The sequence below is a fragment of the Choloepus didactylus genome, chromosome 6 (genome assembly GCF_015220235.1).
Source record: "Choloepus didactylus isolate mChoDid1 chromosome 6, mChoDid1.pri, whole genome shotgun sequence".
NCBI lineage: Eukaryota > Metazoa > Chordata > Mammalia > Pilosa > Megalonychidae > Choloepus > Choloepus didactylus.
The window spans coordinates 64,782,925-64,808,726 of NC_051312.1; the positions used below are offsets into that span (position 1 = coordinate 64,782,925).

Here is a 25,802-nt window from a genome sequence, read left to right on the forward strand (position 1 = left end):
TTTTTTGCAAGCTTGTATTTCTTGGGAATCTGCTTGTCATGATTTTTAACCTAATTGTTTTGTGCTTGTTGTCTAATGAAACTCCCACACTTTTTGGACCAATCCCTGATTATTACACAAGACCAGTTAGTGAGAAGCTTCCTTTTTAGCACTGGAACAAACTGCCCTAAAAAGTTTGAAATGCTCTGAATTTGTTTCATTAAACCATTTGCTGGCACCATTAAACCACCACAAGCCAGGGCCATTAAAACTTTGGTACTATTAATATTATTATGGCCTATTTTGCCCTTTGCTACTTCTCTCACTGTACCGAATTCCTCTGTTCTTTATTCTTTCATGTTGCTTACTACATATTGTGCCATCATAGTACATTTGGTAATTTCAAGTTAATTGCTCAATTATCAGTGATAGTCATGAAGCACTTAAAACATGAGCAGTGGAAGATTTTTAAAATTTCAGAATTAAGTTGGTGTGTCATAATCTTAAATGTGAAACATGACAATATCTGCAGGCATAAAAATATACAGCCTGAGCTAGGCATTTTAAGGAAGGCAAAACCTACTCTTGAAATCAGGGCTTTTGTCTGGCACTGAAGTGTTTCATCTTTGCTAATTTCAAGCATGTCTAAATTTGATCTCGGTTTACTTTTCAACTCTAAAAATTTGGTCATGGTTTATAAAGGAAAAGGGAAGTAGAGCTGCATTGATTCTGCTGGAATGTTTTCCCGGAACCTCACAATCACAGTAACTCACTGTAGAGCAGAATGTGGTGTGAGGTGGATCTATGTTGGATGCCAATTAAGGAAGCTGATTTACTAAAGAAGCTGATTTACTAAAGAAGCAGAATGATCTCTTTAATGTTTATCCATGCATAGGACAATCCTTTGATCACGGGACAGTGATAGTTATAGTGAACTATAAGTTATAGTTATTTGTCTTCAGTTTTAGTGAAGTTAGCATATCTATTTATTTATATTGAAAAAAATCACTATAACAATGACACTTCAGGGACTTATTCTGAATCCTACACAATGATAGTGTCAGATGCCTTCAAGACAACTTGCACATTATGGAAAAATAATTATTGTAATTCTTTTGGCAACTAGATAAACTATCATTAAAATTTTGCAGTAGTATTCAGTTTAGGTTTTATCTAACCTAATATAGTGCCAACAGGTCTTTTTTAGGTGCTATCATGGTTCTTTCACATTTTTTATAGTACTGTAGTAAACCTGAATTTACTGGCTACATTTGAAGGTGGAGTAGAGCTGCACAAGAGTTAACACTAGAGTGATTCAGTGCCCACTGGAGAAAAATTCTTCTTAACTTGAGATAGGAAACAATGAGGGGCTAGGGGGGCAATTTGCTAAGAGCTGTAATAAATTTGAATATTCCCCCAAAAAGCTGTTTTATGAGATTGTTTTTAACCAAGAAAATATGCTTAATCATCTTTCAGTATTCTTACATAACTTTCATTAATATTTAAAGGAAACAAATGTATTTGGAGTTCCATTATTGGAACTGGGTGGTGGTCTCATATATAAAGTAGTGAGGAAGTATCAACAAATGTACCAATTGTGTACAACTAGCCATTATTTTTAAATACAGTGATTGATAAGATATGAAATACAGTCTGTCTATTATTCAGGAAAAAGTAAAGTCAATTACTCAAGTATTTAGACAAATATTTTAGTAGCTATTTGGTATAGAAAGACTGAATAATCAACAAAATCTAGTTCATTTTATGGTACACTTATCTTTACATATCACTCTGAGCGTATAGTTTTATCTGAAGTACATATTTCATGTTATTTTGGGGTGCGGGTGGAAACTTTATCATGTCACCATTTTGTTGCCAGGTCCAGAACATCAAAATGTGAGTTAAATATTGCCAGTAAAGATAAAACATTTTCTGCATCCTCTCTCGCCTCTCCCCCACTCTCTGTCTCTGTCTCTCTCTGTATATCATCTACATATTTTTTTACTGGAGTTTTTCAAAGATATGAGACAATTATAGTATAAAAATTAATTTCCAAAGCCTCTGCTTCTATAGATTACTGGCAAAAGGGACTTATCTTTAAGGTTTAATCAGTCAAAAAAAAGTTTGTTCATATAATGGAATGCTTGTTATTATTGTTATTTGATTAGCACTGAGGGCTTGTCACAGTGCTTGCAAGAGAAAAGATGGTGTCTATCCTAAGGGCTTAAGACTTGATATATTACTAGAGAGTTTATGTGGGTGGAGGTTTCTTTGGGGATATAAACTGTACTGGAGTTAGCTCTTTCTCATTCTTTTAACTCATACAGTTTCATATGCTTAGATATATGAATTCATTAATACAGACAGGTTTTCTATTTTTATTTTGCCTCTGGGCTCTTTAATACCTTTGGAACACACAAGCACACAAAAAATGGTATGTTTGCCAGTTTATTATTTTTCCCTTTGTGATCTGACATAAAAGATAATTAAACAATAGCATTAATGGAGCCCAATTCTATACTTCTATAAGTACCTACCTTAGACAGACTATAGATTCTTTTTGTCTTAAAGCTATGTCAGGCTAGTAAGTCTATGGCTTGGTTTTCATTATTGCCACTAGTGTTCTGAGTTTCAGTGAACAAAGTGAAATACATACATAAGAAATCCAAAAAGAATAAATATTCTTCTTCTTCTATTATGCATATATAGCAACATCAACTAGATTGGATTTTTTTGTGAGGTGAGATGGGACTCACATAAATTGATATCTGATAGAGCAGTAAGTACAGACTTATTAAATGACTGACAGCTTTACGGGATGGAAACATTCTGGGCTTTGTCCCTGGTAGTAGTGATATGTGGAAGCCACTAATAATGTTGATTTTGTGACTACTTACTGGGAGTTTTTCTTTGGACTTGTAATCACAGAACAGACAACTGAGAGGCAGTATCTGGGGAAAGGCTGAGAAAGTAAGACATGTAAAAATTGGGTGTAGACTAGAGAGTTGAGTGTTAGAACGCTTTGAGTGTCTGAAGCTTTTTGAGAAAATATGACTGAACGAATGGATGGAATACCTGTCCCCACAACTTGATTGCAATAATTGGGAGAAGAGAAAAAGGGAGAGAAATAGGTGAAATAAAAGACGATTGAAATAGGAGATTTTTGTCAAATGAGAAAATAGATGCAAGGACTTTTTATAATGTAGAAATACTTGTTTGGAACAGACAATAGTAACAATAGGAGTTCTACTGTTGTTTTTTTCCCCTTCTCTAATATGTTTCAAATCTCATGATTTAAATTTAATGCATGTTAAGTACAATTGTAGGGCTTTTAGGAAATGGGTGCCTCTCTGGTAAAAACCAATTAGAATAATTTTTCTTTATTTGGGAAAAGATTAATATAGATGTATAGAAAAATAACCACCTGTAAATCAAACTCTAATATTTTATGTATAAGACTTTTAGGATGGTCTCATTCATTGTGACTATGAGCAAGAGAATTTTTATGTTTTTAGAAATATCCCCTGCAATGAGATATTCTGTATAGCTGTACACTTCACAGCTATAAGAGAAGTCTTTAGTTGTGTTTCTCTGGCAATTCTTCCACACAGAATGATTTAGTCTCAGTTCTTGATGCTTGTCAGTCGATTTTTGAGAATAATTAGACTTAGGGGGAAAAGGGATTAAATATCCCATGGAACCAAAAGGGTAAAGTTATTTATAAACTTAAGGATATTGAGCAAGAGATCAAACCCAGGTATACCTGAAAGAAGATTGTGAATTGGTGAAGGTTGTGGCTATGTAGAAAATTAATAGAATGATAAGCTGTGCACAGTTTGAAATGTCTCCTCAGTTATTTTTTCTATAAATTCTGATTTATTTTTACCTTAATAGCACTTAAAGTGATTGGTAATGATCATATATTTGTGTGTTTATTTAATGCCTATGTGTTTCACCTAAAAGCTCTTTTAGGGCAGAGACCGTGACTGTTTTGTTCAAATCTGTATACCCAATATTTAGCACAGTGTCTGACACATAAGGTCCTAATAAATATTTGTTGAAAATGAATAAATGAGCAGAAATAAAGATAAGGGGAAGGAAGAAGGAATGAAAAGAAGAAAAAGGCAAAACTGTATTCAGATATAATTTGACTTTAGAACCCATCTTTTTCCACTCCAGCACTTTGGCAGGATCTCATTTCATTTTAATATGTGCTTTACTATAAAATTTATCTGATAAAATTTCTACAGGTTTAGCTGTCTCAGAACACCTCACATATGTCATCACAGAACTCTTACACCTTAACCTGAGAGCAAATGCCATGAAAAAGGCCCTGAAAAGGTCTCTTTCTCATCCTGTTGGAATACTGCAACCATCTTAATGTTGACAATTCTCTCTAGCAATACAGATCTCAACTCTGTATTGGATTTTGGGGTTTCTTTTCCCTTCCATTCAAAGGAGTGCATTTCTCTCTTTCCTTTTTCTGAGATTGTTCCTTGATTTAGGTCCATTTGCTGCTAAATTTACTTTCAGTAAAGGGCCCAGTGATTGTTGCATAAGCTGGTGAGTTATTCCCTGGAGGAGAGGTTTGGCAGTTATTCAGAGAGTACATGTGGGAGGACGTGGACTCAACCAAAAGAGTTTTTAGCTTGATGGGTGGTAGGCAGTGGGCTTGGTTTGCTCATTCTGCTGTGAGCCCCTTCCATTTACTTCATTTTTGCTGATTGAATTTTTTTAGAGACAGAACATAAATACAAAAGATACTAACACTAGGTGTTAAAGTGCATAGGCAGGGTTGTGTTGATTTCAGAGGCATAAGGTAAAGCTTGGCTACTATGAATGTGAGAAAATTGAAAGATACTTGAGATTATGGCATTCCTATCAGGTGGCTTTCACATAGGGATTAGTATATGACATCTGTAAGGAATAAAACAGGAGTGCACAGAGTATACTTATTTTTTAACTCTCAAAGTGATGACTACAACTTCCTGATTGTGTGGCCACATTCTGTCCTTGACAATAGAAGATACAGTCACAGCAAATATTATACTTAGAATATAGATCTTCACTATTTGTCCCTTTCAAAAGAAAAGGAAATAGTGCAGGGAAATACATTGACAAGTGAGAAAAGACTTACTGAAATAAAAGTTTAAAAAAAAGTCTTTTTCAAGAAAATGGATTAAAGTCAAGTTGACTTTGTGGAGGATCCATGCCATTCGTATTACCTTATCATTCAGACTAACACTAATGGTCATTCATTCATTTTTTCATTCCCTCAATATGAATATCAATTAAGGATCCTTTGGACACAATGTGGAATTTAAAATAGAAAAGGAAGAATTAGTTCTCAAGGAATTTCTAATCTATTTATAGGAGATGAAATGTACGTATATGAAAATGAAGATCAAAAAAGTGACTGAAAACCCAATGATTCCTTCTGGGAAGTCATTTAGCCATTGTTTCTTCTTGGAGAGTGAGTGGCTGGCCATCTGTCTTCCACTCAACATATGTATGCACCTTAAGCTCCTGACACACTGAGCTCTTTGTCCTTGCCTCATCTTTTATAACATTTGTAAGAGTTAAAAATCTGTTTCACTTGTGTCTAGTGAATAGTGAAATGCTTCTTGTATGAGTTTCAAAAACTCTATCTCCCACATACATTCTATTACTTCAGATAAAAAGGGAACTTCTTTAAAATGTAAATACCATATGCGTAAGTTAAAACTGATTGTTTATTTACACCTTAGGCTTTTTATATGCCCCTGTACTTAAAAACCAAAAACTTTCATTCTTTTTAGTGCCTTCTGTGAATCAAGAACTAGATTAAATGCTTCATATAAGTTTTTTAATACACTGTTGAATCCTTGCCACCCCTAGTACATCCCTGTGTACTAGCAGTGTGATCTTAGGCAAATCAAATTACCTCCATGTGCCTTAGCTTCCTCACCAGCAAAGTGAGAATATTATCTATTGCATTAAAAAATTTACAGTTTTTTTGACATATAATTGGCATACAATAAACTGCACATATTTGAAGTGTGTGATTTGATAAGTTTTGACACAGGTATAAACCAGTAAAGCCATTTCTGTAATCAAGAAAATGAACATATCTCTCACCTGCAACACTTTCTTCAGGTCCTGTGAGAATCCCTTCTTCCTGCTCCTCCCTGTTTCTCCCATGGTCCCATCCTCAAGCTATATATGATCTACGTTCTGTCATTAGAGATTAGTTTGTATTTTATAGAATGTTATATAAATAGAATCATACAATATGCACTCTTTTTGTCTATTTTCTTTCATTCAGCATAATTATTTCGAAATTCATTCATGTTGTCCATGTCAATAGTTTATATTTTTAATAGCTATGGAGTATTCCATTGTGTGGATATGCCACACTTTATTTATCCATTTGGTTATTTCCAGTTTTTGGCTATTGCAAATGAAGCTGTTGTGAACACTTGGATTCAAGTCTTTGTATGTACACACACTTTCATTTCTTTTGGATAAATTCCTAGGAGTGGAATAGTTACGTCATGTAAGACACATATGTTTAACTTTTTAAGAACTACTAATCTTTTCCAAAGTGGTCATACCATTTTATATTTCCACCAGTAGTATATGAGAGTTCCAGTTGCTTCACATGCTTACCAACACTTGAAAGGATTAGTCTTTTTAATTGTTTTTCCATTTCTTTAATTGAGATTGTTCACATACCATACAATTAAAAAAAAATCCAAAGTGTACAGTTACTTGCCCATGGTACCATCATACAGCTGTGCATCCTCACCACAGTTAATTTTTTTTTCACTTTTTAGAGCATTTTCATTACTCCAGAAAAGAAATAAAGACACACAAAAAACGGAAACTCATATCCTCTCTGTTCTAGTTTGCTAATGCTGCTGGGATGCAAAACACCAGAAATGGATTGGTTTTTATAAAGGGGGTTTATTTGGTTACAAAGTTACAGTCTTAAGGCCATAAAATGTCCAAGGTAAGGCATCAACAATCGGGTACCTTCACTGGAGGATGGTCAATGGTGTCTGGAAAACCTCTTGCAGCTGGGAAGGCACATGGTTGGGGTGTGCTCCAAAGTTCTGGTTTCAAAATGGCTTTCTCCTCTCTAGGCTGAAGTTCCTAAAAATGTCACTCTCAGTTGCTCTTGAGGTGTTTGTCCTCTCTTAGCTTCTCTGGAGCAAGAGTCTGCTTTCAATGGCCACCTTCAAACTGTCTCTCATCTACAGCTACTATCTTAGCTTCCGTGCATTCTTCAAAGTGTCCCTCTTGGTTGTAGCAAGCTTGTTCCTTCTTTCTGAGCTTATATACTGCTCCAGTAAACTAATCAAGGCCCACCCTGAATGGGTGGGGCAACACCTCCATGGAAATTATCCAACCAAAGGTCTTGTCCACAGTTGATTGAATCATATCTCCATGGAAGCACCCAAAGGATTCCAAAATCTAATCAACACTAATATGTCTGCCCACACAAGATTGCATCAAAGATAATGGCGTTCTGGGGGACATAATACATTGAACTGGCACACTCCCATACCCCTAACAACCCCTCTCCATTATTGATTCATAGTATTGTTATAGTACGTTTGTTACTGTTGATGAAAGAATGTTTAAATACTACTAACTGTGGTATATCATTTGCAATAGGTATATATTTTTTTCTATATGCACCTCTATTATTAACTTCTAGTTATAGTGCCATACATTTGTTCTAGTTCATGAAAGAGATTTCTAATATTTGTACAGTTAATCATGGACATGGTCCACCACAAGATTCATGGTTTTATACATTCCCATCTTTTAACCTCCAACTTTCCTTCTGGTGACATATTGTGACTCTGAACTTCCCATTTCCACCACCTTCACACACCTTTCAGCACTATTAGTTATTCTCACAATGTGCTACCATCACCTCTGTCCATTTCCAAATGTTTAAATTCATTCTAGTTGAACTTTCTGCTCATAATAAGCAACCACTCCCCATTCTTTAGCCTTGTTTTATATCCTGATAACTTATATTTCATGTCTATGAGTTTACATATTATAATTAGTTCATATCAGTGAGACCCTGCAATATTTGTCCTTATGTGTCTGACTTTTTTCACTCAATATAATGCTCTCAAGGTTTCTTCATCAACCTATTTTTTTTAAAGATGGTTTTGTTCACACACCTTACATTCCGTCCTAAGTAAACAATCGATGGTTCCCTGTATAGTCACATATTTATGTATTCACCACCATCACCACTATCTGTATAAGGACATCTCCATTTCTTCCACAAAGGAGGAGGAAGAGTCAAAGAAGGTAGAGAGACAAGAGTAAAAGAAAAAAAGGAGGAAAAAAAGAAAAACAAAACATGATAGGAAGCAACAAAAGGAAAAGTAGCATTAAACTAAAGTAGAATGAAGAGTCAGACAGCGTCACAAATGCTGAGTCCCATACCCTTCCCCTATGCCCCACCCCATATGCATTTAGCTTTGGTATATTGCCTATGTTATATTAAAGGAAGCATAATACAATGTTTCTGTTAACTGTAGTCTCTAGTTTGCATTGATTGTATTTTTCCCCCAATCTCACCCCATTTTTAACATCTTGCAAACTTGACATTCATTTGTTCTCCCTCATGTAAAAACATACTTGTACCTTTTATCACAATCATTGAGTATCCTAGGTTTCACTGAGTTATACAGTCCCAGTCTTTATCTTTCCTCTTTCCTTCTGGTGTCCCACATGCTCCTAACCTTCCTCGTTCAGCCATACTCACAGTCATCTTTGTTCAGTGCACTTAAATTGCTGAGCTACTATCTCCCAAAATTGTGTTCCAGATCTCTTACTCCTGTCTTTTCCTTTCTGTCTGTAGTGCTCCCTTTAGTGTTTCACAAACTCTGTCATTGTCTGAACTGTCAGAGAATATTTTAAGCTCTCCCCCATATTTGAAGGACAGTTTTGCTGAATATAGGATTCTTGGTTGGTGGTTTTTCTCTTCAAGTATCTTAAATATATCACCCCACTTCCTTCTTGCCTCCATGGTCTCTGTTGAGAAATCACACATAGTCTTATCAAGCTTCTTTTCTATGTAATGGATTGCTTTTCTCTTGCTGCTTTCAGAATTCTCCTTTTATCTTGATACTCTGATTATTAAGTGTCTTGGCATAGACCTATTCATATCTATTCTGTTTGGGATACACTGCACTTCTTGGATCCATAATTTTATGTCTTTCATAAGAGATGGAAAATTTTCATTGATTATTTCCTCTATTATTGCTTCTGTCCCCTTTCCCTTCTCTTCTCCTTCTGGAACACCAATGACATGTGCATTCCCGCATTTTGTTTTGCCCTTAAGTTCCTGGAGACATTGCTCATATTTTTCCATTCTTTTCTTTTCTCTATCTGTTCTTTTGTGTGTAGGCTTTCAGGTGCCTTGTTCTACAGTTCCTGAATGTTTTCCTCTGCCTCTTGAGATCTGCTGTTGTATGTCTCCATTGTGTCCTTCATCTTGTGTGTTGTGCCTTTCATTTCCATAGATTCTGCCAGTTGTTTTTTCCAACTTTCGATTTCTACCTTATGTACACCCAGTGTTTTCATTATACGCTTCATCTCTTTTGCTGTATCTTCCCTAAACTTTCTGAATTGATCCAGCACTAGTTTAAATTTCTGTATCTTAGTTGAAGTGTAAGTTTGTTCCTTTGACTGGGACATAACTTCACCCCTCCTAGTGTAGGTTGTAGTTTTCTATAGTTTATTCATTTTTCAGTTGATGGACACTTGGGCTGCTTCCATCTTTTAGCAATTGTGAATAATGCCACTATGATCATTGGTGTGCAAATTTCTGTTCAAGTCCCTGCATTTAATTCTTTTGAGTATATACCTAGGAATGGGATTGCCAGGTCATATGGTAGTTCTATACTTAGCTTTCTGAGGAAACAGCAGCTGCACCATTTTACATTGCCACCAGTGACGGATGAGTGTCCTGTTTCTCTGCATCCTCTCCAGTCTTGCTATTTTCCTTTTTTTAAAATAGCCATTATAATGAGTGTCAAATGTTATCTCATATTTTTGATTTGCATTTTCCTAATGGCTAATGATGTTGAGCATCTTTTCATATGCTTTCTGGCCATTTGTATATCTTCTTTGGATATTTTTTTTTTCCATTTTTAATTGGTTTGTTTGTCTTTTTATTGTTAGTTGAAGGATTCTTTATATGTTGCAGATATTAAACTTTTATGGGATATGTGGATTCCAAGTATTTTCTCCCATTGTGTAGGTTGTTATTTTACTTTCATGATCAAGTCCTTTGAGGAACAAAAGATTTACTTTTGATGAGATCCTATTTATCTAATTTTTCTTTTGTTTCTTGTGCTTTGGCTCTAAAGTCTAATAAACCATTGCCTAAAACAAGGTCCTGAAGATACTTCCTTACATTTTCTTCTAGAAGTTTTATAGTTTTACCTTTTATATTAGGGTCTTTGATCCATTTGAGCTGATTTTTGTATATGGTGAGGTTGGGTTCTCTTTTTTTTTTTTTCATTTTTTTTTTTTTTTAAATGGAGATCCGGTTTTCCCAGCACCATTTGTTGAAGACTTTTTCCCCAATTGAGTGGTCTTTGCTGCCTTGTCAAAACTCAGTTGGCCATAAATATGAGGGTTAATTTCTGAGCTCTCAATTCTATTCAGTTGGTCCATATACCTTTCCTTGTACCACTATCAAGCTGTTTTGATTACTGTGGCTTTGTAATAAGTTTTTAAATGGGGAAGCGTGAATCCTCCAAATTTATTCTTTTTCAAGATGGCTTTGGTATTCAGGGGCCATTCCCTTTCCATATAAATTTGATGACTAGCTTTCCCCTTTCTGCAAATTGTTGGAATTTTGACTGGGATTTCATTGAATCTGTAAATGGGTAGGATTGACATCTTTAGTCTTTCAATCCATGAACACAGAATGTCCTTCCATTTATTTAGGTCTTTAATTTCTTTTAGGAATGTTTTGTAGTTTTCTGTTTACAAGTTCTTTACATCCTTAGTTAGATTTAATTCTTTTAGTTTTTATTGTGAATGGATTTTTTTCTTGCTTTCTTCTGCTGCTTGCTCATTGCTTGTGTATATAAACATTACATACTGATTTTTGGCTGTTGATCTTGTACCCTGCCACTTTGCTGACTTTATTTATTAGGTCTAGGATCTTTGTTGTGAATTTTTCAGTATTTTCTATGTATAGGATCATGTCATTTGCAAATAGAGAACATTTTAGTTCTTCCACTCCCATTTGGATGTCTTTTATTTTTTTTTCTTGCCTAACTGCTCTGGCAAGAACATCCACTACAATGTTAAGTAACAGTGGTGTCAGTGGTCATCATTGTCTTGTTCCTAAACTTAGAGGGAAAAATTTCAGTCTTTCAACATTTAGTAGAATGTTAGCTGTGGGCTTTTCATATATACTCTTTATTATGTTGAATAAGATCCTTGTATTCCTAGTGTTCTAAGTGTTTTTATCAAGAAAGGGTGCTGGATTTTGTCAAATGCCTTTTCTGCATCAATTAAGATGATCATGTATTTTTCCCCTGCATTCTGTTAATGTGGTGTTCTACATTAATCAATTTTCTTATGTTGAATCACCCTTTCATATCAGGGATAAATCCCATTTGATCATGTCATGTGTAATTCTTTTAGTATGCTCTTGGATTCAGTTTGTTTAATATTTTGTTCCGGTTTTTCACATCTATATTCATAAGATGTATTGGTCTGTAGTTTTCTTTTCTTGTAGTATCTTTATTCAGCTTTGTTATGAGGGTGATGTTGGTCTCATAGAATGATTTGGGCAGTATTTCCTCCTCTTTAATTTTTTTGGAAGAGTTTGAGCAGAAGTGGAATTAAGTCTTCTTGGAATGTTTGGTAGAATTCACCTGTGAAGCCATCTGATCCTGGAGTTCGGTCTTTATTGGGAGGTTTTTGGTGACTGATTAAATCTCTTTACCAGTAATTGGTTTGTTGAGATCTTCTGTTTCTTCTTAATCAATGTAGGTAGTTTGTGATTTGCTCATTTTATCTAAGATGTCTAATTTATTGGCATATAATTGTTCATGGTATCTTGTTACAGTCCTTTTTGTTTCAGTGAGGTCAGTAGTAGTGACCCCTTTTTCATTTCTGATTTTTGTTATTTTTATTCTCATTTTTTCTTTGTGAGTCTAGCTAAATGTCTGTCAATTTTATTGATCTTTTCAAAGAACCAACTCTATTGTTTTTCTGTTATCTAGTTAATTTATCTCCCCTTTAATCTTTGTTATTTCCTTACTTCTATTCATGTTGGGTTTAATTTTCACTTCTTTTTTAGTTCTTCCAGTTTTGAGGTTAGGTCTCTGATTTGAAGTTTTTCTTCTTTTTAATGTAAGTATTTAGAGCTGTAAATTTGACTCTCAGCACTGTCTTCACTGCATCCAATAGGTTTTGGTATGTTGTATTGTCATTTTCATTCACCTCAAAATATTTCCTAATTTTGTTTCTGATTTCCTCTTTAGCCCATTGGTTGTTTAAGAGTATGTTGTTTAATTTCCACATATTTATGAATTTTCTGTTTCTTCCTCTGTAATTGATTTGTAGCTTCTTTCCATTGTGGTCAGAGAATAAATATTGTATGATTTCAATATTTAAACATTTTTTTGAGACTTGCCTTGTGACCCAACATTTTATCTATCTTGGAGAATGATCCACATACACTCAGGAAGAATGTGTATGAGTTTTAGTTGGGTGCAGTATTCTATGCATGTCTGTTAGGTCTAGTTGGTTCAGTGTATCATTCAAGTCTTGTACTTATTCCTTGATATTCTGACTAGATGTTCTATCCATTATTGAAAGTGGTGTGTTGACATCTCCTACTATTAATATAGAACCATTAATTTTTCCCTTCAAATCTGTCAGTATTTGCTTCATATATTTTGGGACTCTGCTGTTAGATGCATAATGTTACATCTTCCAGTTGAAGTGTCCCCATTATCAGTATATAATGATCATTTTTGTCCTTTGTAACAGTTTTTGACTTAACGTCTATACATATGCTATAAAAATCAAAATAAATTGTCACTGTTTTTCCTTTGAACAGTCAATATTTTTAAAGACATTTAAAGAATAGGAAAAAATATTTACCATTTTTGGTGCTCTTCATTTCTTTGTGTAGATTTAGATTTTCATCTGATAACATTGCCTTTTTCCTTTAACATTTCTTGTAGGATATATCTGCTGGTTATAGTTCCTTCAGCTTTTGTATTTCCAAAAATTTTAATTTTTATTGGTATAGAATTTTAGATGTACTGTTTTCTTCCTCCCTCCCTCCCTCCCTCCCTTCCTTCCTTCTCTCCTTCCTTCATTATTTTGGGGCAATACTTTGAAGATATTGCTACACCGTTTTTCAGCTTGCATTGCTTCCAAAAGAAATCTGTTGTAATTCTTGTCCATTTTCCTCCATATAATTTGTCATATTCTTCTGGAGGTTTTTCAGATTTTCTCTTTATTGTTGGTTTTAAGCAATTTGATTGTCAAGTGTGTTATTGTAGTTTTCTTACTGTTTCTTGAGCTTAGGGTTCTTTAAGATTCTTGGATCTGTGGGTTTATAGTTTTCATAACATATGGAAAAGTTTGGGCCTTTATTTCTTCCAGTTTCTTGTGTGTTTTCATCTCTCCTTTGGAGACTCCAATTACATGTATTCTAGGCAGCTTGAAGCTGTGCTATAGTTCACTGATTCTCTGTTCATTTTTTTTTTCCATCTTTTATTCTCACTGTTTGATTTTGGATTGTTTCTATTGATATGTCTTCAAGTTTGGTTATCTTTTGTCCTGCAGTGTCTAATCTGTTTTTAATTCCACCCAGTGTGTTTTTCAACTTGGAAATCTAATTTTTATATCTAGAAGTTCTATTCAAGTCTTTCTTATTTAATGCATTTCTCTACATAAGTGTTAAGTCTTCTCTCTATCTCCTTGAAAGAATGGAATATACCTGTAATAACTGTTTTAATATTAATTCTATCATCTGTGTCATTTATGCTTTAGTTTTGATTGATTTTTTTCCTCCTTATTACCAACAGGAAAATAAAACTCTGGTAGTTTTTATTGGATACCAGAAATTGTGAATTTAACCTTGTTTAGTGTTGAATATTTCTGTACCCCTATAAATGTTTTTGGCCTTTTTCTGACATAAAGTTAAGGTACTTGAAACAGTCTGATCAACACTTTTTAATGCTTGCTTTAATGTTTTCAATGCTTGCTCTAAGCTCTATCAGTACAACTTTTAATATAGGACCAGTTTTCCCCACTACTGAGTTAATAGTCTTCTGAGTCCTGTACCCAATGCTTCTTGCATTATGAGCTTTTATACTCTCTAAAGGAAAATGAAGTACTCCTGACCTTGTGTGGGGTCTGGGGATTGCTGCCTCCATTCCTTCAAATGTTTCTTTCCCTAGTCTTGCTTGATTTCCTAAAACATGTGTACCACTCAGAACATGGCTGAATTCTTTTGAGGAACCCTCTGAATATCTCTGGAACTCTATGTGCTGGTCCCTTTTCTCTGTTACTCTGCCTTACAAACTCTAGCATCTTTAGCCTTCTTGGTTTCCCAGTTCCATTTTCTCAACTCATTGAGACCATTGGACTCTGCCCCTGTGCACTGCAGCCTGTAACTTCTCTCCTCAGGCAGTAAACTGGGAACAGTTGTAGGAATCACCTCATTTATTTCTCCTTTTGCAGGGACCACTGTTCTTTACTGACATATGACCAGTGTCTTAAATCTGTTGCTTCATATATTTTGTCTAGTTTTTTTAGTTGTTTCAGTCAGCAGGGTGAAGCTGGTCCCTAATACCACATCTTGGCCAGAAGCAGAAGTCTCCAGTTATGTAAGGAAAATTATATAATATATGTAAAGCATACTTTATATTAAGAATGCTTCATACATTGAAAGTGTACAGTAAAAGATTGTTCAACAAAAAGATGCTTTTCCTATGCCTGTATCCATTAAGCTTTAACTCACAAACCACCTGAAATATGAAGCCTTCTTGGACTACTGCTTCCCCAGATGATTTCTTACTCTGTATTTTTTGTACCATATCACTTTTACATACTTTTCTTATGATACTTACAGATCTATAGTATAGATTTTGATTTACTTGTCTGTCTCTTGTGGTAGACAGTAAACTCTTAGACAAATGAGATCTCTCTTGTCTATCTATCCATAATTCCCAGCATATAGTAAGTGCTTAGATATTTTTTGCATAAGTGAATAAATGAGAGTGTCTTACTACTTTTATGAAATCTTCAGGTGTAGAATTTTGGATTGGGAAGGAAAGAAAGGTGGTTTGGGATTCTTAGAACATTAGAACAGAATGATAACAGGGAGGGAAATAAGATTTGGGGGAGTCAGAGAGCAGCATGGAAGCAAAAGGTGGTTGGTTGAGGTGGGTAATGGAAATAATAATAATAAAAGAGTTCCTGTGAAGTTGAGAGAAGATAGAGCAGTATAGAATGGAGATGGAAGTGACATATTGTAGTTTGTCAATGAAACCTTTTTGTGATACCTTTGGCATATTGTAGTAATATAGATGGTTGCAATGGTCACATTATATAAATTATATATTGTGTAAATCAGTGTAATGAACTGTTGTATTAGGGGCTTTTAAATAAAGTGCAGAGAGAACCCAACATACTTTTTGGAACAGGTAAGTCATGGAAGAAAGTGGTAGGAGGTACTGAGAGGAAGCAGAAAGGAATTCTAGGTGTGGAGAATAGCATAAACATAAGCACAGAATAGGTATAAGCAAACTTGGTTTAGCAGAAAGAACAGGTGGACTAGGAGTGGTAGACTAGGATTTCACTTCCATCTCTGTTACTTGGTATGACTCTGGACAAATGAATTTGCCTCTGTGCATCTTAATTCCCTCATCTGTAAAATGGGTATGGTGGTTGGGAAGATTGAATGGTGCACAAAGAACATTTATCCTATATCTGGAAGGCAACAGGCCCAGTAACTTCTAATTTCTTCTTTTTAGACATTCTGTACCCTCTGATGAGGAAAGAAAAATGCTTCAAGAAGGGCTTTGTGATCCCTCATCACTTAGTATAAGAGCCCAGGTATAATATATATAATTTATGAGTATGACTGATATTCTTATTTATTTATTTATTTCATGGCAAATGAGGATAGCATTGCATTTTTATGATATAATACTAAGGCCTGGGTAATTTGTACTTCATCATTTCTTAAAGATGATGGTTGTTTTGTCATCTACCTAAGTTTCTTTATATTTTCTAATTTTAACTTGTGTTTAAAACTATTGGGATTATTGGGTAAACTTTATACACAAATTAAACTGTCATTACTACCACAATTCAGTTTTTTTCAGGAATGCTTCTATTTATAGGGGCCATATTTTTTGAATGAAAGATTGGGAAGTTGAGTATCAGAAGTCCTAAATTTCCCAAGTCTTGAAGCCATTTGTATTCATGTAGATTATTTATTATATGGATAAAATCAGTTTTGATCTTACTTTCTCTCCTGGAAATGATATAATATAAAGCACAGAATAGAGTTTAGCAAACTTTGTTTTTAGAAAGTAATCATACTTTAAATCAGCTTGTAAAAGACCACTGTTAATGCACACTTTCCCACAAAAAGTTTGGATACATGGGGACTTTAAAAATGGATCTAGCATGACTAATCTAGAAAATAGAGAAATTATTATTTCTTCACTGAAGGGAGAATTCAAGACTTCCATTTAGCTGACTCTATGTTTGGTTAAGAGAACTGAAGACTTTGCAATCAACAGAATACAAAGTGATAAGTCATAATGATTTTGGAGCCATTTTCAGCACTGTTCTTGGTTTTGAATATCTGTACTGCCTGTTACAACTCATAGATATGACACATTTTACTGATGATCCTGCCAAATGAAGAACCACTTTCGGTCACCTGCTTGGTCTTTCAGCTGCTTGGTGCTGAGTTGACAAGAATCTGGCATGGGGTAGTACCTGAATCTGTCTGTTCCCTGTACTATAGACTGGTTCTTTGTATTTATGAACCTCATCTGGTTTTGATGGCAGTTTTCTTGGTTGAGAGTCATCTTATTTTTAGTTCCAAGACATGTTGCTTCCAGGATGCTTGTAAACATATTGAGAGACTGAGTTTTGATGAATCTCACAAACTCCTCTAAAGGGCAGGAATTGAAACTGTGGGGCTGACATTATTAATAATTCAGAATTTGGTAGTGCTGTGGGTATTAATGCATTTGTAACTCACCTTGACAAACCTTGGCCAATCACAAGTGAAAATAAGTTCGTGGGTTTCATTTTGGTCTCTGGTGAGCATTTTTATACTTTTTAAAACATATATGATATAGAAAAATATTAATCTCCCTTTAGAAATCAAGGTTCATAGGCCACTGGAGCATGCATTGTGAAATAATAGAAAATATCTGTTATAAGAAGTTGCTATCTTGTAATTAAAATAATGTTTGAGAATTTTTATGTCACATTATGGCTGATTTGGGGTATTTTAAATTGCCCATTTATTCAGAATTTCAAGGTAAAGTACCCATTTTAGTATTTTAGGTTATCTGAGTTTTAAATAACCAGTAATGTTTTCTATGCAGGTAAAGTATATACAACATTTATCAGAAAAACTAAAATATGTTAATTTTAATAAAATATATGATAGCTAAGTATCCTCAATATTTAGGACAAAAGTCATTTTACAAAAATTACTTTCATGGAGAAAGAAATGTGTTTTATTTTATTTAAATGTCATAGGAATGACACAATTTCTATTAAATTATTAGTAACCCCAACACACATCCCATAACTTGTCTGGTCTAGAAATAATAAAGCAATGGCTGGAGTGGGAAGATTCTGTTCCTTAAAGTTTGGTGGCTTGTTGAACTGTCTGAATAATCTGTGTCCTTTGGCACATGCCACATAAATTTTATGATTGCAAAAGAATTTTTTTTTATTGTGAACTTTAACGTATATACGTAACAGTGATAACTTTCAAAGTACGATTTCACACATAGTTAGAGAATAAATATCAGAGTATGTCATGGGTCACAGTTCCACAACTTCAGCCATTTCTGTTATTGTAAAATATAACATACATACAGAAAGGTGTCATCTCTTGATGTACAGCCCAACAAGCAGTCATATGGGTAATTTCAAAAATTATTATGGTTTATAGTTCCATGGTTTCAGTTCTTTTCTTATTATGCAATACAAGGTATATACAGAAAGGGAAAGACCTTCAAGGCATAATTCGATGAGTAACTATAGAGAAAATCCCAAAGGATGCTAAAGGCTACAGGTCTACCATGTTATTTACCTCCTTACAGCCATTCCAACACACCAGCATCCAAAAAACATATATAATTATATAGTTGCAGTATTCATAGATCTTTGTTAAATCTTGTTTGTTGCTACCACTTACTCTTATTTAAGCTCTTTCTCCAACTTTAGGCATGTCTAGACAGTGAGCACCCTAACTTGTTCATATTGAGAGGGGATGTCAACAGTATAGAGAAGGGGGCTGCATCTGGTAGTTGATTTTATAGAAGCAGTTGCCTCTGGGTTTTAGGACTTGTCTGGTATAGGAACACTGGTGGATTTAAGAATTATTTTTAAGACATTTCTAACCCAGACTCTTTCAGACTTATGAAAGTAAGAAAGTATGACCACTTTCTTGTCAGACTTTGTCTTTTAACAGTTTGAATTGAGGAATTTAAATATATATAAATATATATATATAAATATATATGAAGAAAAAGTATATCATTTAGTCCTTGAAGCATTCCAGTCCATATTTCTACTTAGAAATCCTTGTTATTATATATCTAGTTGAAATACAAGGGGAAAAAAACCCTATAAATTTAAAATAATCTTTTGTGATGATAAACTGTGGTTTAAATTTGTGGAAAACATTGGCTTAAAACTGAAATGAAATAAGCAAATCAGATGGAGACTCTCCAAAACTTTTTTGGCTGCTTATAACTTAACTTTTAATAAATTTTAGTATAATAAGGTACTTATACTGCAATATTATATTTTTATTAACATAAGTCTTCAAATGGGTAATTCTGTCCATATGATAAATACATGGAGTTAATGACAATTTGGCACCTGTGACAGGAAGCAGCTCCTTTTGATCCTCATGTAAAATCTTCCAGAGTTTTCTTGGTAAATCTTTAGAGTCTACAAAAATCTGAATTAAAAATTAAAAAACCTTAAATTTATAGAATTTCACCCTTGCCAAGAAATGAATCATATGTAAGGTCTGAAAATAAGTAGAAAAGAATTAGAGGTATATTTCAGAAAGCAGATTGCGCCATTCGAAGAATTTGTAGGAGTGTCTTTATTATGCTATAGTAGTAATAAAATGGCATTGTGTTACAAGCTCAGTAATAAAAATAGAATAGATTTTAAGCCATAAACTAGTTTAGAAACTTTGACTCAATTTCTTTCCACTTCTACAAAGGAGAATGCATTACCTGTTGTGAACAACCTGAGTTTCTCTTGCTCTGGAAAATGAAGTACAACTTGGAGCTTGACACAGTCTAAGCTACTTGGATTAGGTAAAGCTGATCTTAAAAGAGAGAAACTGGATACTCACCAAACCCCAGCATATATTTTGACATACTCTTGGAGCTGATAAGAGTCATCATAAATTTAAACATTACCTTTTCCAGCACAGAAAATGCTCTAATAAATGGCTTTGAATATTTTATGAATGACTGAGCACCCTGCTTTGCTAGTAAGTCCTCTGGAAAACAATGACTTTTTGGGGGTGTTTTTCTTTTGGAGGAAGGAGTGTTGAAGAGAAGCTACTGATGAGGTGTCATATAATTTTACAAGTTGCATAACTGCTTTCAAATACTAAACTATCTCTGATTAAAATAACAATTGAGCTTGTAATTTTTTCTGAACATCTGCTGCTGCAGGGGGTCATTACCTTGAAAAGCTAAAAAATAATCATACTCCTGATACATGAGTTATGTAGTCTTGTGTTTTACAGCAAAGCACAAAGTTTAAAGCCTATAGAAGAATGTTATTTGAAAGCTGTCAAACCATGTTAAAAAAGACTGCATCGTCAAAAGGCCCTGGTGGCCACGATTCTGCATGTAGCCTTGTCTTATTCATTATAAAATGCATGTTTATAAAGTTCCACAGAGCATCCAATTCCCAATTCACTTATATCAGCAAGACTTAACTTGCTCATTAATCTAAATTCTTTTGCAACTTTAATCTACATGTTTAATTAATCATAAAATGAGGCGGTAAGTAATTTCAGCAATGTGTGGCTTGTTATCAGATGCATTTAATCACTCTTCTGTGAGCTCATTTGGAAACACCTGAAGATGTCGAGTGCAGTTTGAATAAGCATAAATTATTCTTTGTCAGTGTACTTCACTCAACTAATAAGACATTAATTTAAAAGGCACTGTTTGTCATTTTTAGATCTTTACCAATATTTTTAGCTTAGCAATATAACTAATTGTATACATGATTCACAACTAGTGCCCGACACAGGAAAGGGTAAGAGTTTAATTCATTTTCCTTATTTACATGTAATTATGTCATGTAATCTTAGTTTTTAATGAGGATTAACCATCTTGTAAGTATTCATATGCTTTTGGAATAAGGTACTAATGAATTATAGTTTGAAAAATTATTTATTGGTACAAAGGCTTGTGATTTCTTGTTTCTTGCCTAGGTTAGAACTGAAAGGATGTGAAGTTTGGGAGAGGGCATTGATTTGAGGATACAGGTACTGATAGTCCCATCCCCCCCCCCCTCCAGTCTCTTAACAGAATCGCACAGTTGTTGATGGCATTTTTAAAAAGGCAAAAACCAAGAACAACAATAATAACAAAAAGCCACTCTTGGCTTCAGAGCAAAAAAAAAAAAAAAATCATGAGAGCTGAATGAGTTATATATCTGGATGTCAGCAGTATGGGAATAAAAATTGCATTTTATAGGATGTCATCACCTGTCCTGTTTATGCCATGAGAGCAGTGACACATGATAAGAATAATTATCTCAGTGGAAACAAATTTATTTACCGGCCGTGGAGCATCCCTGTTCATCTTACACATGAACTCATCTCACTCATGCACTGTCTGTGGATTGTCAGCAGTGAGCCCAAGGGGATGATTCTTAAAAAGGGAATATTGGTTTGAGCTGAAATATGGCCATGTTCTCCATTTTTATTTGATGTGCGCATCTCCTGGGCTTCTTCCCTTACTTCAGGAATCTTTTACCCTGAGCTTACAGTTATTTATATGCCATTTGTTGCTCTATGGCTCATGACAATGTAAAATTTTTTTCCTTGTTTTCCTTTCTAAGGGAAAGCAAACTCACAGGAAACTTCATTTGTAAGGTTAAAGTCACACAAACCATAGCAGTGTGTCACAGTGAGCTGCCATTTACTCTTATTTCACTTAAAGTACTATAAATTGTTTTCTTAGAACTTTTAATGACAACCCAAACTCCAGAGCCTTCTTCAGAATCATCCTTGAAAAATAACATTTCATTTGAACTCGGCTTTCTTGATAAGAATATTCTTCTCATTCCTGTATAATCTGAGTGGACAGACACATATAATCTAATATGAAAGCTTGCTGTTGGTTTTCCCTGTTTTAAAATCTCAGTCTTACCTAATTCCCCTTCTCCCAGCAAAGCTTGAAATAATTTTTCCAAACAGGTTTATTTTCTGACTTGTCATTGTGGGTACAAAGAAAGAACACAGTGTCCATCCACCGCCCTTGCTTCCCCAGCTGAAGTGTAAGAGGCCTGCTGTATTGCCCTATTAGGTCATTCCACACAAAGAAAATGATTTGTTTTATAAAATACCATGTGTTAACTGTAGCTTTTTGTTTGTCTGACATGCTCTAAGAGGAAAATGATGAAGTCAAGTTCCATGCAGCTTTTATATTCTCAGGTGTTTGAATAAGTACTGATGCAGAGGCATACATTCACAACTTTACCTAGCTTTACACAAAGTGCACACTCGCTGACACCCTTGCCTAGTCTCAGACAAGGATATATCACTTAGACATGCTTTTTCAGTTGGACTTCACAATTTATTAGGATGTACCATACCAATAATGATGAACTGCTCCAGTGGTACAGCTGGATGAGTGGGTCTTCTGTTCCCAGCTGCACCAACAGAGATCAGTAACAGGGTTCTTAGTTTAATGTATAACTCCTATAGCTGAAGGACAGACAGCATGCTGGTGAAAAAGGGGATTACTGGTGGCAGGAGATGGATGGAGAAGAGGAGTGAAGAATGAGTGAGGACCATGTGCAATGTGGTATCCACTAGCACTTGCGTTCTGGAGGAAAAGTTTTTGGAGTGCTGAGCATCCAATCTTCAGCTGCTGTGGGACTTCAGGTTTGGCAGGTGAATTGAAAATGTCACAGTGCAGTCAGTTTACAGTCAGCATTTCTGACCTCACACTACAAGTCTCAATCCCTTATTTAAATTGAAAATGGGGGAATAATCATATACTCAGTTATGCTTTTATGCTTTATGTTATCCTAGAAGGATGAGCGCCCCCCCACCCTGTTTCTTAAGTGAAATTCTGTTCTTTTTTTCCACTGAAAAGTCCATGTGTTCTTTCCCACAAACACCTTCATAATTTGTTTATGTACATCATCCATCTTTCCTTCAGATCCTGGCTTTGTCTGTAAACATAGCTTGTCTTTCTATGGAAAGCTAGTTTTTCTTAATCATTTGAAATTGGCTTTTATTAGAAGATCATTTATGCATCATGTCAAAACAGTGCTTTTTGTTGCTTTATGGGAAATTCTGCTGCTAGATGTTCAAAGCTCTGCCCAGATGACATTTTTATGGATCTATACAGCCTTGCTTATGTCTGAAAGCAAGACATTGGATGCACAGATTAAGTGTGCATTTAGTTGTTTCTCTAGAATTTGCATGAGAAAGGATTGACTTATAGTTGTATTAATTTTTCTAGTGCCTTTATCTTAGAAACTTTGATATATATGGTTTTCAGGCAGCACCTGAGTCTCTTAAATTCAGGATAAAGTAGTACTAGTTTTAGAAATTGTTGCTATTTTCCCTGTTACCTGTAATATACAGTAGTGGCATATGGTTATCACTTTTGTTGCCAATGTATCACAGTATGTTGTAGCTGCCAATAATGATTTTGTTCATGGATACTTCCAAATACTGTATTTGAAAATCCCAGACTTCATATATAGTATATGAAGAAGTAAATTGATAACTTTCACATTGAAGTTTTGCCACTTTTTAATATTTGTGCTTCCCCTTTTGTAAAATATAATTTACTAAAAAAGTCTGATAGTTCCTGTTTTTGTTTTGTTTTGGTATTTCATTCTCTATCTCACTAGAAGACTTCTTGGAAGTATGCTTAGGGGTGTATTTATAGTCATTTCCCAACTTACTAATAAGTGAAGTTCTAAAGTTTGTTGTTTGGAATTTGGAATAACTTTTTTCATAGAAACCATATTATAGATGGTGATTTTATTCCTTGGATAACCCACCGAAACCCATTTACCCCATAATATGGCTGAATTATAGTATTGATAGTACTATAGTATCTAACTACCAACTGTTAAATGGTTTTGGTATGAAATCTAATTTTTAAATCTAACTTGAGTACCATTCTTCTGATACATTCCTGGTAGTGGGATTTGACTTTTCCTACGTCCCCTCCACCAATGCACAGCAGTGGAAATGGAGCACTTCCACAGATGGAATTTGGGAGGTGAGGCATACTTCCTGATATCACTAGCTGTGGAGAGAAAGTAACTGGGCATCGTGGCTGAAGTAGGAGGGAATGGGTATGAAGATGTATGTCTGTTAACACATGAAGGGTATCCAATTGTACATGTATATATTTTGAGAGTGAAGAAGGATCATTTTCAGACTTTACACTGGTGAACTGAAGGGTGGAGAATCCCAGTACTTCTGCTCATTCATCATGCCTCACAGTGTATTCCTCATATTTTCATTGCATGTTTTTCTCTTACTCTCCCCATTCTCTACCAATTTTGCTTTTGGTTTTCAAATGGTAGCACAGGTGAGAGTAGTTAAGTTGTTAATATTGGAACAATTTTGGAATGTATTGTTGATTAGGTCTTTTATGAGATAAGGTGATATACATATAGAGGAAGCAGGTGAGGTTGACTCAAAATTAAGAATTCCCAAATACACGACTGTTCACCCAAATGAAGATCATTTTGTAGTTCATTACTGTTTAACTACATTATGCCTATTAAGAATTTCAGAAGAAAGTGCTATGAAAGTGCAAGTAGATTATGGGAAAATCACTAGGATACATGTAAAACATCATCTTCAACCTCAGCAATTTTGAATCATATCCACTCCTTTTACTTCAAATATGACAGGTTTTTTTTTTTTTTATTGACAAAGGGGAAAGTATGAAAAAAGGATAGTAGTGGGAAAAAAAATGAAAGGAGTAGTATTTAAAAGACTCTAGAGATTTAAGTTGTTGGTTTAGAGCAAACAGTTTGATGAGTTATGGGCGAAATAGAATTCTGTTTCCAAAGAACCACATGGGTTTAATGTGTAGGGGGAAACTGCTTGGCAGTACAAACGTATTTTTCTTAACCTAGGGGGTATGAATAAAAAGTAGAAACATTTGGCAAACTGAAAATTCAGCTGACTTCATGCCTATCAAGTGAAAATCTGATTCTTCATAATCTATGCATATAGTTGGGTAACTCACAAATAGAGCTACTTAGTGTATAGGTCACAGTGGCAAGAAGCCAACAGTGAAATAAAACTCATAAGTACCCTGTAGAAAACCCCTCAAATTTCTGTTGTACTTGTTGCCAGCTGTACTGCCAAAGAACAAGAGTTGCACAGATTTCGACGCAATGACTGGTTACTTAACACAGCTTGATTGGCTCTGTTCCTGCCCCTGTTCTTTTTGGCTGACAGGTGACCACCATACTGGTTTGATTTGATAAGACTGAAGTGAGCACAATACTTAAAAATACCTTCCTCTTGTACACATTCACCTACCCACCCACTCACATACATCTCATATATACCTTGCAAAAGGAGAGCTAAATATAACTGTTTCTTGAAGTAAAGCTAAGTTAGTGGATAGCACTTTTATTCAACAAATCCATCAGACTTCTAGAAGAGTCATTTCCTTGGTCTTTTATTTGTAAGAGCCTGAATTTTTATTGAATGTGGAAAGAATAGTATCTAAAATCCTTCCAATGGTATTAACTTTTCTTCATTTTAAATCATTGCTTGTTTCAGGATCCTAGAGATAGAAAGGAATTTAATAGCCACCTAAACTTTCCCTCTAGCCCTTGGATAAATTCTGATAGGTAGGTACATCTTCTGTTTTATAATTTTTCAAATAAGAGGGTATCACAAGATGGGATATCCCAAAGGTGGCTTCAATTGCTACATTCCATGAATTAGAGAAACCTTTGAGTGAGCAAGGTGGTTGACTATTTCTCCACTGCTTGAAGCTCCTCGATTCATGTGTTCTGGTTCCCATTAGGTCAGGAGACTCAAACTTTTTTGAATGTGATTGAGACTAAGAAATACATTTATGTCAGACCCAGTATGCAATGCACTGTAACTGAAATAAAAAGTCTTCATGAATAATACTTATCCTTAATCTGTGCAAAATATTCAATTTTCTTTCTTCCTTCTCCTTGCCTTCTGCTTTCTCTTCCCTCTTCTTTTTAATTAAAAATGTTGATTGGTGCTCAGTAAACTGATTTTACCACTCACTCAATCCACAGTTTGAAAAATATTGCAT

General features: G+C 34.7%; 1 protein-coding gene across 2 annotated transcripts in view; it reads left to right on the forward strand.

Annotated features, from left to right (window-relative positions):
- Positions 1 to 25,802, forward strand: part of SOX6 (SRY-box transcription factor 6) — a 652,380-nt gene that overhangs the window by 145,088 nt on the left and 481,490 nt on the right. The window contains exon 1 of one of the 2 annotated variants that reach the window (XM_037839348.1): positions 16,022 to 16,098. The exons of the other annotated variant lie outside the window; for it this stretch is intronic. The gene's annotated coding sequence lies outside the window, so the exon portion shown is untranslated. Of the gene's footprint in view, positions 1 to 16,021; positions 16,099 to 25,802 lie in introns of those variants that run through there. 2 annotated transcript variants of the gene reach the window in all.